This window comes from Triplophysa rosa, linkage group LG12 (assembly GCF_024868665.1).
Source record: "Triplophysa rosa linkage group LG12, Trosa_1v2, whole genome shotgun sequence".
Lineage (NCBI taxonomy): Eukaryota > Metazoa > Chordata > Actinopteri > Cypriniformes > Nemacheilidae > Triplophysa > Triplophysa rosa.
In genome coordinates, this window is record NC_079901.1 from 20784007 (window position 1) to 20802444 (window position 18438).

Below are 18438 nucleotides of genomic sequence, written 5' to 3' on the forward strand. Positions count from 1 at the left end.
CCTGCTCGCTGTGGTAACCTTGGAACAATGAGACAAGACTGGCTGAGAGTAGAGTACTGTTCTGTACTCTTTGATGCAACAAGTACATCAGTTGTGTTTTTGGTTCCGGTTGATCTAACTAATGCAGCCTAAACCCTCTGAAGATTTATATTATGGAAGAGTAGTGTATGCAAGATTAAAAAGATGCGTCTTTAGTCTAGATTTAAACTGACAGAGTGTGTCTGCCTCCCGGACAGTGCAGGGAAGACTATTCCAAAGTTTAGGCGCTAGATAGGAAAAGGATCTACCACCTGCACTTGATTTTGAAATTCTAGGTATTACCAACTGACAGGACGCCTGAGAGCGTAATGCACGTGAAGGACTGTAATACAAAAGGAGTTCATTCAAGTACTGAGGAGCTAAACCATGTAAGGCTTTATAGGTAATAAGCAAGATTTTAAAGTTAACGCGATGCTTTATAGGTAACCAGTGCAAGGTTGACAGAACCGGGCTAATATGTTCATACTTTTTTGTACGTGTAAGAAAAAAGACATTTATACAGATTTGGAGTAAATGATGACAGAATTCATATTTTTTGGGTGAACTGTTCCTTTAAGCCCTTTAAGCGACCATGCTGTCTTCATATTAAATCAAACTCAAAATTAGATTTTGACACATATTTTCCTACATAATCTGTATGCCTCACATGATGTTTTCTACGATTTAATTGTGACCTCATCTCTCAGCCCCCAAAAGCTCAGCTTTCATTTATGACCGATGAATAGAGACAATGACCTAGATTGTGTTATTAGATATATTCGATGCGTATCAGATTTGGGAACAATTGGCAAATTAGGTCAGTCATTGTGGAGTACTTCAGGATCTCGTATGTGTTGACTTTAGACGCTTTCCAAAGGTTTGCGGTCGGACAGACATTTTTGGATAAAGTTGCCATTTTTAGAGATGGATTATGAGGTAAGTAGCCGCCATCAGAAAAGGCGATGAAGAGATTAAGAGGCGTACAAATTAAACAGATATATTACTGATGGCTGTATCGCTTTTGCCAGGAAAATAGATGGCAATCTGTGTCACCTTTGGCAACTCAATCTTGATAGCGTGTTTTACTTACAGATTATTTTCAAGTAGCAGATGCTTTTCATCCAGAGTATTTTGTGCCCCCTAAAGCCAAACACAAGTTAGTTTTGTTAGTTATGTAGTATTGGCCAAGGACACAGTGTTTATTGTGATGTCAGTAACTCTATTCTTGGGTCATTTCTACCTGAGATCATACCTGCAACCTTTCTGTTAGCGGCCCAGCTCATTTACCGTGAAGCCACCAGCACCACCGCTCTGTTCACAGTGTTTCCCTTTGCTCTGACCTTCTGTGTTTGTTTTTGCTGCGGGTCTGAATGCGCAGCCCTCAGAGATTTTGCTCTGAAATTGGCTCTGAACCTTTTACCTCTCTGAGCTCTCGCTTGATAATGGTCTCCTTTCAGCAAATCTCTCCGCTCTGCTCCATGTTTTCCTTGCAATTTGCAGGTTGATGTCATGTCTCTTTAGCAATGCGGGTTAAAAAAAGGCTTTTAGGCAATATGGCCGAACACGAGACCGAACACGGAGGTTGTGTGTCACTTTCTGTTCTGTAGAAAGTTTGTTAAACTGGGTTAAGCAGAATTTCTCTTTCAGTACTGCTGTTGTTCTCGTGTCTGCACTTGGGTGCCTTTTGCCCACCTCTGTAGTCTCTTGAATTGGAAATGAATGAACAACGGGGTCCATGAGACTGTACTGTAACTCAACACTGCCTTTGTTGGTTTTGTTTTTAATTTAGATTTAATTTGATGTTTAACGAAACAAAGAATGTCGTTGCCTGACCTTAAGTCAAGTCTGCACAGTAAACATTTTCAATAGTGTTTGCATTATAAAGTCATAACCCACATTCATAGTTTGCTTTTTTGTATATTGAAGGAATAATTCCCTTCAAGATATTTTGAAGAACATTGGTAACAAACAACATCGGACCCCGTTGACTTCCATTGTCTGGACATTTCTCAAAATATCTTCTTTTGTGTTCCACAGAAGAAAGTGTCAGTTTGGAATGACATGAGGCTGAATAAATGGTGACAGATTTGTATTATTTGGGGGGTGACGGAGGTATTTTTTAACATCTGCTAACTGCCTACCATTAAGTAGGTATCCTCTCGGTACTGTGCTATTTACTTTATAAATGAAAACCTTTTTACTCATGTCCAGTAATATAAAAAAGAGATATGGGACATACTAAAAGGGGCAGCAGCACATGCTCAGTAAAGAACAGAGAAAGACTTTGGCATTTCCAAAGTGAAACCACGACTAATAATAAACCTTACATCCTCCGAAACAACATTTATCTTTGGAAATTGCCAGAATACGTTTTCCAGCACAAAAACGCACTACTGATCCGTGAAGATGAATCTCTTAGGGTAATAAAAATCCCCCCAGAAATTCTCTACTTTTTGTAAGTCATACAATCTTGCAACCTCGGTAATAATTCTCAAGTCTAAACTTTCAAGGGCTGTTTGTTGTTTACCCCCAAAACTTTTATTCAAGGTTGTCTCTCATATTTTGCAGAGTTACAAAACTGCAGCAGCGGCGCTCTTCTGGGCCACTGCGCTTGTTTTTCGCGCCTGGAGCCGCGGGGCCCATTTCTCCTAATCTCAGTTCTATATTTGGCTGAGAGTACAAGATGATGCGCTTCTGTCAGGGTGAGTCAGAGAGGTTTGATCGCAAGATCTGACGCCCTCGAGTATGTTTATCATACAGAGGTAATGGAAACCTGCTGCATGTTGTCTGGTTTGATTCTCAATGGAAAAGGTGTTTATTATATACATAAGGACAGAATGTTGTGATGCTGCTTATTGTGGGTATAGCTGTTCAGGGCAAAAACGTAGTTTCGCATGTAGGAAATTGCCTTCGTCGTTGTTGTATTCACATCTCTTTGAGGCACAGTGTTAGTCGTAGAGATTTCTAGGAGTCAGTGTTTTGACAGGAAACTCCAGAGCATGTGTCAGATGACCAGGCTCGAATTAGCCAGGGCGTGTGGATGCACAACTGTCCCATTCCCTGGTGGTTCCTATGACTCAAAAGCTGTTTTTCCTGGCCTCTCATTGACCTTCTGCATAGACATATCATCTTGTCATAATCTGGGCCAAACGCAGTGTCAGTGTTGACTCAGACTGGATTTAGTCTTTGACCTCAGTCAGATTCGGCTGTGGGGGTGCTGAGCTCAACTGTGTTGAATGAATGACGATCTTCCTGCATCATTCACCAGAGATACGCTGATAGGAATGATTCATAATAAAGCACATCAGAATTACAGATCTTGCTAAAAGCCCCTCATCTGCTACACTCACAGATAAAATGCATCCTCTTCTACAGCATCTTGTCTAAAAAAAACTCCTGATTTTTCTTTGCTCTTTATACTAAGCGCTTGTGCTTATGATACGTGATTTCCAGAAGCAGACGTTTGTGTTCGTTGTTTCCTTGTGGTGAGCGCCATCTAGTGGTAGCTAGCGTTATTTCTCTATAATCTTGCAATATTTTCAGTTTTGTAAGGTCCATTCTATTGACACATATACTTGTTTTTAAAAGGAAGTTTACTATGGTGTTTCAATGCAATATGCGTAGTATATAGTGACTGCCTTTTTAATGTTAGGCCTACCTGCTGCATTTATATTCAGTTATTTACCAGTGCTTTTTATTATAATGAAAGATAACAAAATCATCAATTCAATATTATCAGGTTTCAAGAATAATAATCTTAATATGGCTATATGATCTATTGTCTATTGCTATTTGTCCAATACTTAACTCTAGGCCTAGACAAATAATGGATTCGCCAATACTTTCACGAGATTGACCAAGGTTCACCCAAAAATGAAAGTTCTTTTATCATTGACTCATTCTGATTTCATTCCAATCCTGTATGAATGACTTCTCTCTGCAGAACACAAAAGCATATATTTTAAAGAATGTTGGTAACTAAACAACTTTGGATCTAATTGACTTCCATTGTTTGTACACCAAACACATTTCTTAAAATATCTTCTTTTGTGTTCCACAGACGAAAGAAAGTCATATAGGTTTTAAACAAGGGTGAATAAATAATGTATTTTTGGGTGAAATATTTCTTTAAGTATTAATCTTATCATATCAAAAGTCCCTTTCTGGGATTTTTGCATGGGAGGCAGGCACCTCATTTATGATTTACTTATAGACAGTTATAATTAAAGTTTTTTGTTATCAGTTAAAGGCATAGTTAACCCCAAAATAAAAATTCTATCATCATTTACTCACCCTTTTGTCACCCGTATGACTTTCTTTCTTTCGCAGAACACAAAAGAAGACATTTTGAAAAATGCTGTTAACTGGACCCCATTCACTTGCATTTGTTTTGTGTCCATACAAGCGAATGGGGTCCGATGCTGACCAACTTTCTTCAAAATATCTTCTTTTGTGTTCTGCGGAAGAAGGTTTGAAATGACTAGAGGGTGAGTAAATGATGACAGAATTTTCATATTTGGGTGAACTACTACTTTAAGCTTTATTCTAACGTATTAGTCTATCAAGTTATTGTAAAGATTATAGGAAAGCTGGGCTTTAATTTAAGATCATTTCTCACTGGGTATGTGGGATGTTTATAGTGAAGATATCATCAAGCCGAGGCTCTACAGCATGCACAAAAATCAATACCACTCAAATTGAAATCTGTCCTTAGCTCTGCTGTTGCAGCAGAGGTAATTGGAAACTTCGGGCAGCACATTTGATATTTGTGCGCAGGCAAAGAACCCCCCACGGCCATTTATTCATATCATATCATAGGCTGGATGGCGTACCCAGACTCAAAATCGATGTGATTGGTCGATTACACTGAAGACAAATTATCAGCTTTGCTTGACACTCTCAGGTCACTCTGATCTGCGGCCACTAGAGGTCAGCAGACAGTTTTACTTTGATTATTGTATATAGTTTTTATTTTGCCAGTTATGTTATGCCAAATGATTTCAGTCGATAATTAAAAGCTAGGCCATCATACCTGTTTATGTTTTCCCTTCTACCATCTGTTTTACAAGCTGTTTCCACGTTTGCAGGGTTCTTATTCATCACGCTTGGAGCCTTGGTTGTCATGATATCAGACTTTTGGTAGTCGATAACCGTAACCAGTAAAATTACATACAACTTTTAAAGGGATAGTTCACTCAAAAATAAAAATTCGGTCATCATGTACTCACCAACTTTAAACAACTTTAAACCTGTATGACTTACTTTTTCCCCACAGCACACAAAAGAAGTTATTTTGAAGAATGTTGGTAACCAGTAATTAGTGAGTAATTAGTTAGTAGTTAATTTTAGTTCAATGAAACTTTAATTATTAACTTATGTTATTGTTCCAAACCACATGAAAAATACTGTAGTATATGTATTAGTGTTTACTGTGTATTACAGTAATTCCTATATTGTTAGTTTATACTAGTCAACTTTAGAAAATACTGTAGTATACTTTAATATGTACTGTTGTAAGGTTCAAAAACACAATCTTTTAATTTTACTACAGTTTATAATGTATACATAATCTGTGTGTGCGCGCATGAGTGTGTGTTTTTTGTCTGCACAGTAAAAGAAAATAATGAAAATTTTAGTTTCATTTTAAGTTGACATTATAAAAGGTCATGCCCCACTAGAGCCCCTTTTGCTCCTTCCTTGTGGTCTTCTTCTAATTTCCATTGGTCTCGGTATCTGTATTTGGTATGTGTTGCGGATATCTGCATTGAACATGTGGTTAATACATAAATCCGGGCGAGAGGTTCTTGCTCTTGTGACCAGCACTGACGAAGAGTAACAGAATCCCAACGTGATGCTCTGGGATGCTTTAACAGAGTAAATATAGCCACAGCGGGCCGGGCTAGAGGCCCGTGTTGCCCCTGACCATCCAAAGATTGAGAGAGAGGACAAACTACTGCTGTGCCGATGTTAATCTTGTATCTTTATACGTTGAGGCAGGATGTATCGTGTTGCTGAGCATCCATATACTGTACATCCTAACCCGAGCAACAATAATAGCCACCCTCGTTTCTGCAGCACTTTTCACTGTATATCAAGCCCGGTTTCCTTTATCATTAGTTACAGTATTTATTCAAGCGTGCTGCAGTGCGGTCATCTCTGGTCTTCGCAGACCGCGTCCTAGCGTCTATACTTCATCTCGGCAATTCAGTATGGACCCTGACGCTTTTATGGGTCGCATTGGTTAATTAAATCCGGCTGCTCCTAAATTGGTCTGGAATCGAGGCCACCCAGCGTCTGCAGGCGGCATTACCTCAAGCAGTAGGTCAAGCCTCATGTCTAACCACGGACGGGCTTGAAGGATTGATTGGCGAGCTGCAGGTCATAGCTATGTTGATGATGCCACTTTAAGTCTATTATTATCAACGCTGGGCAGATCACCATTCCTTTTATGGTCTCATTAAATGTGTTGGGTCTTTATGGTCGCGCGTCAAGGTGACTTGGGGGAAGAGTCGTATTTTCCACATCTTGCACATCATTTGTGAATGTAAAGGTTTGCTGTCGTGTATTTTCTTTTGTGTCTTTGCAGCTTTATCTTTGCGAGTGTGTTTGTTGAAGAGTTATGACAAGCACAGGTCCGTTTATCAAACTCTCTTGTCATCTTCTGTAATTCAAAGAGACGTTATGATATATTTATTAGTCCATTAAGATGCTGTTGGTAAACAGCTTCTGCATTCTGTTTGGTTTTCGGATTCTCGGAGGCTTCCAGATTTAAATGAACTTATTGATTGTATAACAACTGCTAGCTGCTTTTATTGAATCCGATAATGACAACTTTTTACACTGTACTCTGAAATTCTCGATTCTGATTGGTCAGTTGTAGCATTGTTTGATCAACTGTAACTGTACAGTGACTATTAAACTTTAGAATTGTTTGTTGCCCCATGAGAATTTTCTTGTAAAGTTTCTTGTTATGTTAAGTTGTTAACATTAATGTGATGTTAAAGCAACATTTTTTAAGGAAAAGTTTGTTTAATAATTAAAGGTGCAATCTGTAGCTTCTTGGTTAAAGAGTCAATTTTTTGCGATATTTTCTTTTAAGGTCCTGCTTTGATTTATGGAGCGTCCAACAACAAGTTTACGTACATACACGGTGTAAAAACACTTTCATTTTCTAAGAATTGGCAGTTATTGTTACCTTACTTCTTGATTGACCCTCAAATGGTTCGTTCTGCGATTCGTCTAATCCCCTCCTTTCTGTCAGCCCACTCTGATCTGATTGGTGAGATGATCTAGTCTGCTGTTATTGGTCTACCGCATGCAGTGTCGCAAATGGATCATAGGAGGGCATTACACGGAGTGACGCAAATCGGACCCAGAACTGAAATTAGAACGACAGACGACCCGTTCGCGTGATTCAGGGTGGACTCCTTTTTTGCCAAGCCAAAAACTTTGTTATTCGTTCACTTTCGGCTTTAAAACTTGGCAGACTGCTTATATTCACACACAGAAACATTACACGCCGCATGAAATGTCATTTTAAGGACATTGTAATAGTTACTCTTTAAAGTAAACAAAAATCAGTTATTAAAGGGACAGTTCACCCAAAAATGAAAGCCGTCTTCATTTACTCACCCCTCAAATCTGTATAACTTTCTTTGTTCTGATGAACACAGAGAAATATATTTAGACAAATGCTTGTAACCAAATCACCATTAACTACCACAGTAGGAAAAATTGCAACGGTAGTGAAAAATGTATTTTTTAAACAGAGATTGCGATAGAGAAGCAAACTTTATGCACTGTCGCTTTAAATGATTAATTTCAGTAGGCAGCAAAGCTCATATCAGGATTTAGTTTAGCCCTCTGGTTAAACTGGTTTGTGATTCTGAACAGCTGGACATTATCTCTTGCATGGCTCATGATGATCATAATATTCTTTATTTCAGCATTCGGTTTATATGCTGCTCACCTGCTCACATCTGTCCGTTGAAAGGTTTAATTCGCATTCTCTTGATTTATTGTGCTTTAGTCTTCATGAGAAATAAAAACCTCCATGTTGCTGTGGATCAGTTGACCTGGGTCAGTAGCATGAATCTTTCCCATCATGCGATCTAATTCTGCTATTGCATTTTTTCGAGCGTGCTCAGATGGAGCCTGCGATTTGTGCCTTATCGTTTGCGTCGCAGCATGAAGGTAACCGCATAACTGAGATCAAGTTGCAAGTAATGCCAGTCTTTGAAATGATGAAAGACGCCCATAAAGTTGGAATCTTGTTGCCACAGAAATCCGTCACAGATGTTGGCCGAGGCTTGATTTAATACCCTTGTGAAAATTCTTTCTTACCCTCGCCGGGTCAGTTTCTGCAAACTAACTGACCATGCGGTTTTGAACAGAATCAGGAATTCCTTTAGGGGCATTTAGCACCTTCTTTAGCTTTCTACAGAATGGCCAATGATATGCGCTCAGCCTTTTAACTCCTCTTGTGCATGACTTCAAAGACATCAGTAATAATAGAACAATCATTTAATAAAGATTATCAATTCATTTTAGCTTAATGTGGACAGTTCGTGTCGTTTTTTTGAAGGTGAACTTTTCGAAGCAAGTAAAAACTTTAGCTTTTAGTTACTAGTTGCATTTATTGTGAATATAATAAAATAGAATACTATAGAATAGAATTTATTTCAGATAAACATTGTTCAGAAAAACAAAGAAACCGCTTTTCAGCAGGCATTCAAAAATACAAAAGGAAAAACTTACACAAAAACTAAATGTACACGATATTAACAGATATTAAAATAAATTATGTACGAGACATAATTACAAAAATACAATTTATGTCTGTCTTTACATTTAATGCTGTGATCCTTATTGTAAGCTTCTTTTCTTTTTGCTCACTGTTTGGAAAGAAACGACATAATATACAAAATAAAAATAGAGTTTATAGCAATATAGTTTTTCAGCATGTATTAATCTTTAAATGTTAATGCTAATACAGTTGTTCATGATCTAATGTTCATTACAACTTGATTTAAAAAAATGTATTAATAAATGCTGAAATGAAAATGAATCCGGAATAATAAACGCTGTAACACTATTGTTTATTGTTTGTTCATGTTAGCTAATGCATCTTCGCAAATACAAGACTGTGAAGTTGTTACCCCGCTTTTCATATGCAATTATTCAGATGATTATCTTAAACCATATTGCCCCCTTCAATGGCATATGTTTAGTAGCTTTTTTTGAAGCTAATTATCTGAATAATTATAACGATAATGATCTAATTGTTTTATTAGTGGCTTTAAGTACTGTCGCTTGGCAAGCTATAGCTTCAAACTAGCTTTCCACTTCTGGCATGCAGCTCTCGGTATAAAATTCTCTTGAGAGGGTTTGGTTATTTTCGAGAATAGGAATCCGTTCTTGAGTCATATATATCATTGTCAGTTATGCAACTTTTATTTAGATCTTTTTCTCAGAGTATAGTTTATTTAACGAAATCCAACATAAAGGATCTTCTGGTGACATTTCAGTTTTGGAAACAAGGGGCAGGTCCAGTAACTGATATTGGACATCCAAGAACTTAAGAGTTGCCTTGGTGACAGAAAGGTAAGAATGTAATCTCTGGCCTTTATCACTCAGCAAAGAACATCAAATGCTTAAGAGTTTTATATCTTCTGATCTGAACATTGTGACATTATACAGTTCAAGGTTTCACTAAGCTTACAAGACGTTTTTGTGCTTTTAGAACCTTTTGTGTATTTAAACCGTTATCTACCACAGGGTGTCGAGCTGGCATCTTTGCTTTAGGAACAACATATTGTGGTTGACTCCACACTTTTCATCAGAAGCTGAAGTTTGTAGCAGTGCATGCGTTTAATGATAAAACTGTCGCTTTTGAAATATACTGTAGTAGTTAGCGTGTGTGGTTTGGTTTGTAGAAGTGTTGCTCATAGGTGCGCTGACATCTCATGACCTTCATCCTCTCTTCTCTAGTGCACCTGCTCCTCGTTCTGTAGCCTCTCCATCCATAACAGTCTAGACAGGTATTCACTTTCTCTGTGTGATGTCCTGGCCGACCATCTTTCCCCAGACAACAGTCCCTTAATACTGTAGACAGCCAGCGCTCGGTGGGTGGCCAGTCGGACCTGACAGTACACTTCTCCTTTGATAAACTTTATGCACAGCGGGGGATATTTGGCCGTGCCAGTGGGAGTTATAGTGAAGCACTTTGACTGTGTGTGTGCATATGTAATTATTTCAGTCGCAACCTGGCCGCTCGCCCACCCTGGTGGGGGGCTGTTATGTCGCTTACATCCTCACGAAGTATTATTTCCAATCTAGATTTCACAGTATAATAATGAGGTTGGAATTTTCAACTGTTTATATTTATATTTAGACATGGTGATTTAATTCGCCGTCCCTGTTTGTGCAAGGTGGGCTCTTGGCCTCTTTATAACGAACTCTCCGGCGCCTGCTTTGAAAAGCCTATTTTCTTTTCAAGGAATTGTAATATACTGCAAATGTAAAAAAGGAAAGTTTCAACTCGCTTTGAAAGATTGACGGCCATCTCAGTGCACTTTGCTCGCCCAATTCAGTCGATCACTTTTTCTTAATGGTGTCCTGGGCTGTCGCTTTAATGCTGGAGATCTCAGAGTATTGCGGACAAGAGCCGATGAGCCGAAAGTCTTGTTTGAATTGTGAATCTTGCAGTTTAAAAGCGAGAAAAGCAGTCAGTCTGAACAGTGAACAAAAACATGAGCACCTACACGTTGTTTGGTCACAAAAAAAATGAAGATGCAAAACTAACAGAATGTGAAGTCTTAATAGGGCATTCACTGAGAAGAACCACAACGCTGCTAAATATTATGATGTGTTGCTTAGAGCTGAGTCACACCCCTCTCTAAATTGATAGTGTTAAAATAGGCACCGTGATTCGCGACATTAACAATTTCTTGCTCATCAGCCGCCCCACATTTCCACATACCTCCCTCCCCTGGATCTCTACCCCTTTCCATTCTTTGCAAGACTGAAAATGGAAACTACACTCTTCGGGGACTCAACCTCAAGTTCAGATGCCCCGGTCTGGGACACGCCTTCAGGCCAGACCAAATTGTTACTCTATTGATCAAAGCCAGGTTGGGGTCTGTCCCCATTGGCCTGTCCTGGCGTTGCCTTTGTGTGTGTGTGTGTGTGTGTGTGTGTGTGTGTGTGTGTGTGTGTGTGTGTGTGTGTGTGTGTGTGTGTGTGTGTGTGTGTGGGTGTGTGTGTGTGTGTGTTAGAGAGAGAAATTTTAGCTGCCATTTGCTCAACAGGAATCTCACCAAGGCCGAGTCTACTTACAACCTGCTGTATGTGATTGTGCAAAAGGAAGAGTGGAACATGGAGAATAAGAATTTTTTAGCCTGGCGCTTTGTGTTGTCCTCTAAACAGGAAGTAAGTGTTAAAGTCATAGTCCATCCAAAAAAATGAAAATCTGTCATAATTGACTCACACAACAATGGCGTTACCCATTAACTTGGATTGGTTTTGTGTCTATACAATAGAAGTGAATTAGTACCACCATTGTTCGGTGACCATTCTTCAAAATATCTTCTTTTGTGTTCTGCAGAAGAACGAGTGTCATACAGGTTTGAAATGACAAGAGGGTGAGTAAATGATAACTTCATTTTTGGGTGAACTATCCCTTTAAACGTTTTCTCTGTTGTTTCGCTTGCTTTGGATAAAAGTGTCTGCTAAATTAATAAATGAAAATATAAGTAAATATCCAGGCTCTAAGTCAAACATTAAAGAAAGCGTTATAAATATTATATATGTTTATAAAGTGTAAAAGATGGTTTAAATGGTTATTCACTATCAAATCATATCAAACCATTGGTCAGTTATTGTATACTAATCCCAAATTTGTCACAAAAAATATAACATTGGTTCCTGCATGTGACCAAATGTCATGACTAGGACGTCAAAATAGGTTCTTGAATTGTCATAATACTTTTTTCCATATGACTAAGATATTGTAGGTTTATGTCCAATTTATAGAGAAAAAACAGTTCACATATTCTAGCAAACAAGTCCAGAATTGTATTTTTAGGTTGAACTCTTCTTATCCCCCAGCAAGCAACACTTCCTTCTCTTTCAATTGATTCTCTCTGTCCTCCTAACTGGCTTTGCCTCCAGATTCATCAGGCTTTCTTCCATTAAAGCGCTGGAGGAATGTTTTAAGACACTGCCATGCATCTATCTGGGCTTTGGGTATTAATGCCTTTTTTCTCTTTGTGGCAACCTCTCAGAGTCACTAACAAACCTGATGGACCAATGTTCTCATTGTGCGCCAAATACATCCCTGGGGACCGGATGGCTTTGTCAGACACTCATAGCTTAAGGTTTCAGGGGTTGTTACTGGCTGTTTTATTGTCTGCAGCACTCTGTGAAAGGACTTAAAAAGCATGCTGGAGAATCAAGGTTATGGCAGGGGTCAAGTGGAATGCCACGGGACGCCGGCCTTCAGCTCCACAGGGCAACTAATAAACTCTGTTCGAGACAGTTACATGCCTGCTGTCCTGGGAGAGTACATTACACGGTCATGGTGACTATAAGTCCTGATGCTTAGTATTTATTTAAATTAGTGTTATACCTTTACATTTATGGATTAGTCGGACAGTTTTATCCAAATCAAATTATGGTGAAAGGTCGAGTGTATGAAATTTAGCAGCATCACTCCACCCTTCCCCCCGTCCTTTCGAAGCGCTACGGTGGCTCTCACAGGACAAAGATGTCGTCACGTTTTCACTTCTTTGCAGAAGGAGATCTGTATTTACGAAACGCGCTCTGTAGAGCAGTTTGTCCATTTAGGACTACTGTAGAAACAACATGGCGAATTCCATGCAATGGGACCCGCCGTGTATGTAGATAGAAATGGCTCATTCTAAGGTTTTAAAATCATAACGCTTCATTATGTGAGGTCTTTATACACCTCTGAAGAAGTAGTTATGTATATTATATTGCATTTCTGTCAATAGATCCTTCCAAATCTTACACCTTTATCCAAGTTCATTCAATCCCTGGGAATGAAACCCATGTTTTATTGTTTGTTATTGCCTTATTCTCCTGTTGGAGTTGCAGGAATAATGCACAATACACAACTGATCCCAATTTCATGTTGCTAAACTGGTAAAGCATGCCACTGGCCAAGGCCATGGGTTCAACTCCCAGGAAACACACATAGTGCAAAAATGTTGCCAAAAGCGTCTGCCAACTATGCTAATGTAAATGGAGTACCCTGGTACTTGAAATGACAGCAATGATCGATTCTGTTAAAATATTAAGTTAAAATATTTCTTTTTTTAGTGATTGATTATTATATTTTGTGTAGTGTCTTGGGACAGTGACCGTAAATGGGCTAAGTTCAGCACTCAACATAAAAAATTGAAGAAGACGCAGGGGAATCAGTCTTGTGGTGTTATAGACACAATGCAACCGATGGAAGGAAACGCACGCACTGATGAAATATGGAACGTGAACTTCGCTTTGGATAAAGCCTCAGCCAAATGCATAAATGTATATGTTAAATGCTGACTCAAGTGACAGTCATTTTAATCTAGCCCTTATTCACGCATGTTGTGCTTTTTTGTGGCACTCAAGTCCTTGCGCACACAGCGGTCACGCTACCAAACTGGGATGTTTGAAACGTAGGGAACGAGGAGCCAAAGAGCGGCTATTTATAGTCTCCGTCTCACAGCCCTGGAGCACCATGTCAGAGGAATATAAACCTATTAATCTTTTTTCTCTGCTCATTTAACTCATAGTTCTGTGTACACCCCCCCCACTCATTCCAGGAACGTTTTAAATAACCATGAGTATGATGTGTATGTAAAGTCGTATATGGGGAACACAACACTTCTCATCTATCCTTGGGCCATTTCACAACCGGGTGTATAAATGATGTCTTCTCGGCACGCACTTCATGATCGTCGAATGCAAAAAGTGACACGATTTTGTTGTTTTCCTTGAACACCTTTCATTTAAACTTCTTCACCAAACCATAAGAGTACATTAGTATAAGTAGCACTTAAGGGATGCAGTGGGACACAACTGGAATTTTTATATCTTGTAAAGTATGGAGCCTCACATTAGGGTCAAACGTCAGTTCTGTGATATCCCGAAAAAGCACGTTGGGAAAACCAAGCCTCAATGAACGTGGAGAGGCTTAGGCGGTGATGTCATGCCGCCCTGTGCATGATGTGCACGGTCAGGACTCTTGGAAGGCGTTGACAGGTCATCCTGTAGTTATGCCAAGCTCGCTGCCTGCTGCGCAGTGCTTCGGCAAGCGTCTAAGCAGGATCAGAGGGCTAAGTGTCCCGGGCTTGTTGGGTGTGGAGTGGATGGGAATCACAGCTGCACACCACTTGAAAATCTACTCGGAATTCCAGCAGCCCTTCTACCATTTACATTTGCTATCATTTGGCCAGAGCTGGGAATCTTGGCTAAGTTGCCGGTCAGGTGCCAGCGATTGCACAGGGATTAGGAAGGAAATTCCTCGTAAACGGGACGGATGGTCAGGTTGTGGATGATGTTGGCTGGTGTGTGCCATTGTGTGGCTGTTGCAGTTTCAGGGCCAGTTCTCTCCTTGTAACTTACCTGGTAGCAAGTAAACTGTATTTGCATTTTAAATGTAAATGATTAAGGCTTTAATATTAGTCACTGAGGTGTTTACATTTGGATGTCGACCAACAATAAAATAATAAAAAAATATGAAAAGGAAATTTTGTAATGCGGAATGCAAAATTGCCCCATAAAGGTTTGATTTAAAGGTTTTGAGTTACCTGTAAAGTTGGGCTGTTCTAGTTATTACAATATTTTTTGTTTTATTGTAGATTTTTATATTTTTCAGTTTTCATGTTAATTGTAGTTTCATTTTTAACAATTTTCCTTTACGGTTATGTTATTTGATTATTTTATTTATTTGTTTATAATTTCAGTACAGGTATATTTTATTTTAGTTTTGTCATTTTATTATTTATTTGTTTTTAATATTGCTATACATGTTAGATTTATTTTATTTTTGTCATTTTATTATTTATTTGTTTTTAATATTGCTATACATGTTAGATTTATTTTATTTTAATTTTGTCATTTTATTATTTATTTGTTTTTAATATTGCTGTACATGTTAGATTTATTTTAGTTCTAGTTTTGTCATTTTATTACTCTTTTATTTTTCATTTTGCTATACAGGTTTATTTTAGTTCTAATGTTAGTTTAGTTTTTTATTTATTTTCATGTAATATCAGTTATGTAACTTTTTCCAGTTTATTGCTAAGGGAACATTTCTAATTTTCGTTTTAACAGAAATTGAATGGTTTTGGTTTAGTCAACTATAATAACCCTGGTCATTCTCTATTATTTTCTGATACACGGTTTCTCTGTTCCAATCAGTTTTCAGAAACTACACATAACAAAATTTAAGTGATAATATCAAATTAAATAAAAAATTGAATAATGTTAAGCAAATTTAATTAACTGTATATTAAATAACTGTATATATATTAATGCATTGACATTAACAGCTCTAACTTATTGATGCGATTAAAAATTGCAAACTGTGTGTTATTACCAGGGTCAAACGGTTTGCTACCAGCTTGCTTTGCCTAGGGCAAAATGTAAATTGCTGGAGAGTGCTGTTATCACGATATTAAAAATGATCATGAAATCAATATTTACAGTTTCAGAACATAACATGGCCTCACAAATGTTATGTAATATGTCAATTCATTGAAAATAGTTTTTCTATGTGAGAAAGCTTCATATCAAGGTGATGGCCAAGTGAAGCGCTGATATTTTTACTGTGGCTCTGCTTCCTATCCAAATCTGAAATATAGAAACGACAACATAAGTCCATGTCGGAGGTGACTGGCTGCTTTGTGTCGTAATTATAAAGCAGACGTCGGATACAAGGACCACCTGCCCTCTGATGCCCACACCTCACCGCTGGGTTACTCTTAATAAAGGTTATCTCCCGATAACCCTGTGTTGCCTACGGATGTTGGGTGCCATCTTCTCTACGACAATAAAAAGCTAATAACAGATAATCACCTCCAACCCGCTGGAGGCAGGAAGCCCTTATATGTCGTGTTTTCCTGAACTATCGAGTTTGCGGCGAGCAGCAGAGGATTTTCAATCAGCCCACCATCTGTTGCTCAGGTGCTCATGAGAGCAACATTTTATTTGGACTGTTTTTCAAAAACAAAATGAGAAGGATGGGTTGTTTACCAAAAGAGATATGGAGGTGGTTGTTTTGTCTGTCGGTTTGTTATGTCTGCTCTTCTCTTAAAGCGGTTTTGTTTGATTTTTCATTTTCAAATCGCTCTTATTTTGACAAAATAGCATCAAAAGAAACGCACGGAAGGATTGCGAAAAATCAATGAGCCCAGAAATGATTTTTCGCTTTATTCAGCCATTAAAAAAAGCCTTTTCCTCAGCAATTTAATTTTTCAGTCCTTCGTTCATTCTTCGGTTTTATTTCTTCCAATAAAGAAAAGAAATCCACAAGCTCACCCCCTCAAACCGGTAATTGCTTCTCATACATAAAGCCTCATTCCCGGTTTAATGTTGCGCTGCGTCCTCAGCGCGCGTCCTCTCTGCAACGGTACACGACCCTCTGCTAGCATTATCTCAATGGACAAAGTCGTCATTACATCCCTGCAGCTGCGCCGACGTCACTCATAATGCTCACCAGGTTTATTCTCATCTTCGGTTTTGCACAGCAGATTTGAGTCCCCATAGTAGTAAAACGGTACAAGAGCAAAAATTTGCATAGTCCATTAGGAGCAGCTCTGAATGACAGAGCAACCGCACTGGTTAATGGAAAACATTCTATTGCAAATTAATATTTTATGGGGAGGAAGCTGTTGACATGCTGTGGTGATGGTGTGTTGCTCTGGTGTGATGCGCAGGACTGTGGAGAGGGATTTTCTGCTGAGATCTGTTTCGGCAATGACCCCTGTCTGAAATGTTGATGTCGCACCGTAGGACTGTTACTTGATCTCGGTGTTTGATCAACCTTCACACGTTGAGGGGGTCCTTAATCCCTTATGAAGTCTCTGTTGATGTTTACTTGGCTTATGTGTGTTTGAAGTGCAGAATTTTGATTTTGCAACGCAAGTGAAATCATACATGGAAATTTATTGTTCAATATATAGACGGTTTTAACGTACACGCGCATGGCCCGAAGTTAGCTTCCGTTCTGTGTTTGTGGATCTATAACTACTTATGTTTTATTTTATTTATATTCACATTAATTTATATTAATATTTGATTGTATAATAACGGTATAAATAAATATTTTGTGGAATTTTATCGTATGTTAATTTTATTAAATAAACAATTTGTTGAATGGGTTGTTACACTTTGTTACATTTAAGTAGCCAAGTAAAGGTTCTTCTACTAGTAACCCAAAATAATACTGGCTAGACATACTTTTAACTCGCTAGATAACTAATTTGCTTGTTATCAGAAATAATCTACAGGTACTCTATTCTTTGCGAATGTGTACCGGAAGTTAAGTTTGGGCCACAAAAGCACACATGCACAGTAACGTTCAGTATTGAGTAAGTTACTCTGAAAAAGTAATTAATTACTAGTTACTTATTACACATTCAATAGTGTAATTAGATTACTGTACAAATTACTCTCTCCAAAAAGTATTAATTACTTATTACTAATTACTTTCTATATCCTATATCAACCTTGATTAGTTAAGTGATTCAAGAATAGACATGAAACGACTCTTAATTCATTCAAATAAATAATATAAAACTACATAAAGTACTCTTATGAACTGACTTAAGTATTATAAATGTGAGAAAGATACATAAATGCATGCAAAGTTAGAACATTAACAGTTGAAACATTTTCAAATGTATACTTTGACTTTGGATAAAAGCATCAGCCAAAGGCATGAATGTGAATGTAGATCTGTAGATGTAGAACATCTTTTATTTGAGCCATTTTTGCAATGACTTCTAACTAGCTGACGTCAAAGTAATTTTTTTAATCCTAGCAAAATAACCACAAGTATATCTGTGTGGACAGATGTGGTCATGTTCCACTAATGTCCAGAAAGTGCCTCAATACTGTTAAGCACTTTATTTTCAGCAGCATAATTTAAAAGCCAACCAATTTATTTTTGTGAAATCGTGTGTTTTTGCTTGAACTTGTGCTTATGCGATCAGAAAATGAAATTGGTTGGCTATTTTGTAATGTGTTGCACTAATAAGATATTGCACAGACATATGCAAGTGTACTGTAACTAAGGTGTCCATAGACTTTTTATTTTTGGCTACTTTACTGTATGTAATCAGCATATTAAGAAACACTGGAATGGATAAAACTTGGTAGTTTGTTATTTTGAGATTTTCGATGCAGCCG

The 18438-nt window shown here is 38.1% G+C and overlaps 1 protein-coding gene across 4 annotated transcripts in view; it reads left to right on the forward strand.

Annotated features, from left to right (window-relative positions):
- tspan9a (tetraspanin 9a) overlaps nucleotides 1-18438 on the forward strand; it is a 169030-nt gene that overhangs the window by 21994 nt on the left and 128598 nt on the right. The window contains exons 3-4 of one of the 4 annotated variants that reach the window (XM_057347715.1): nucleotides 11328-11448; nucleotides 11624-11660. The exons of 1 other annotated variant lie outside the window; for it this stretch is intronic. The gene's annotated coding sequence lies outside the window, so the exon portion shown is untranslated. Of the gene's footprint in view, nucleotides 1-11327; nucleotides 11449-11623; nucleotides 11661-12446; nucleotides 12599-18438 lie in introns of those variants that run through there. 2 more of the 4 variants (XM_057347718.1, XM_057347717.1) reach the window with 2 other exon arrangements.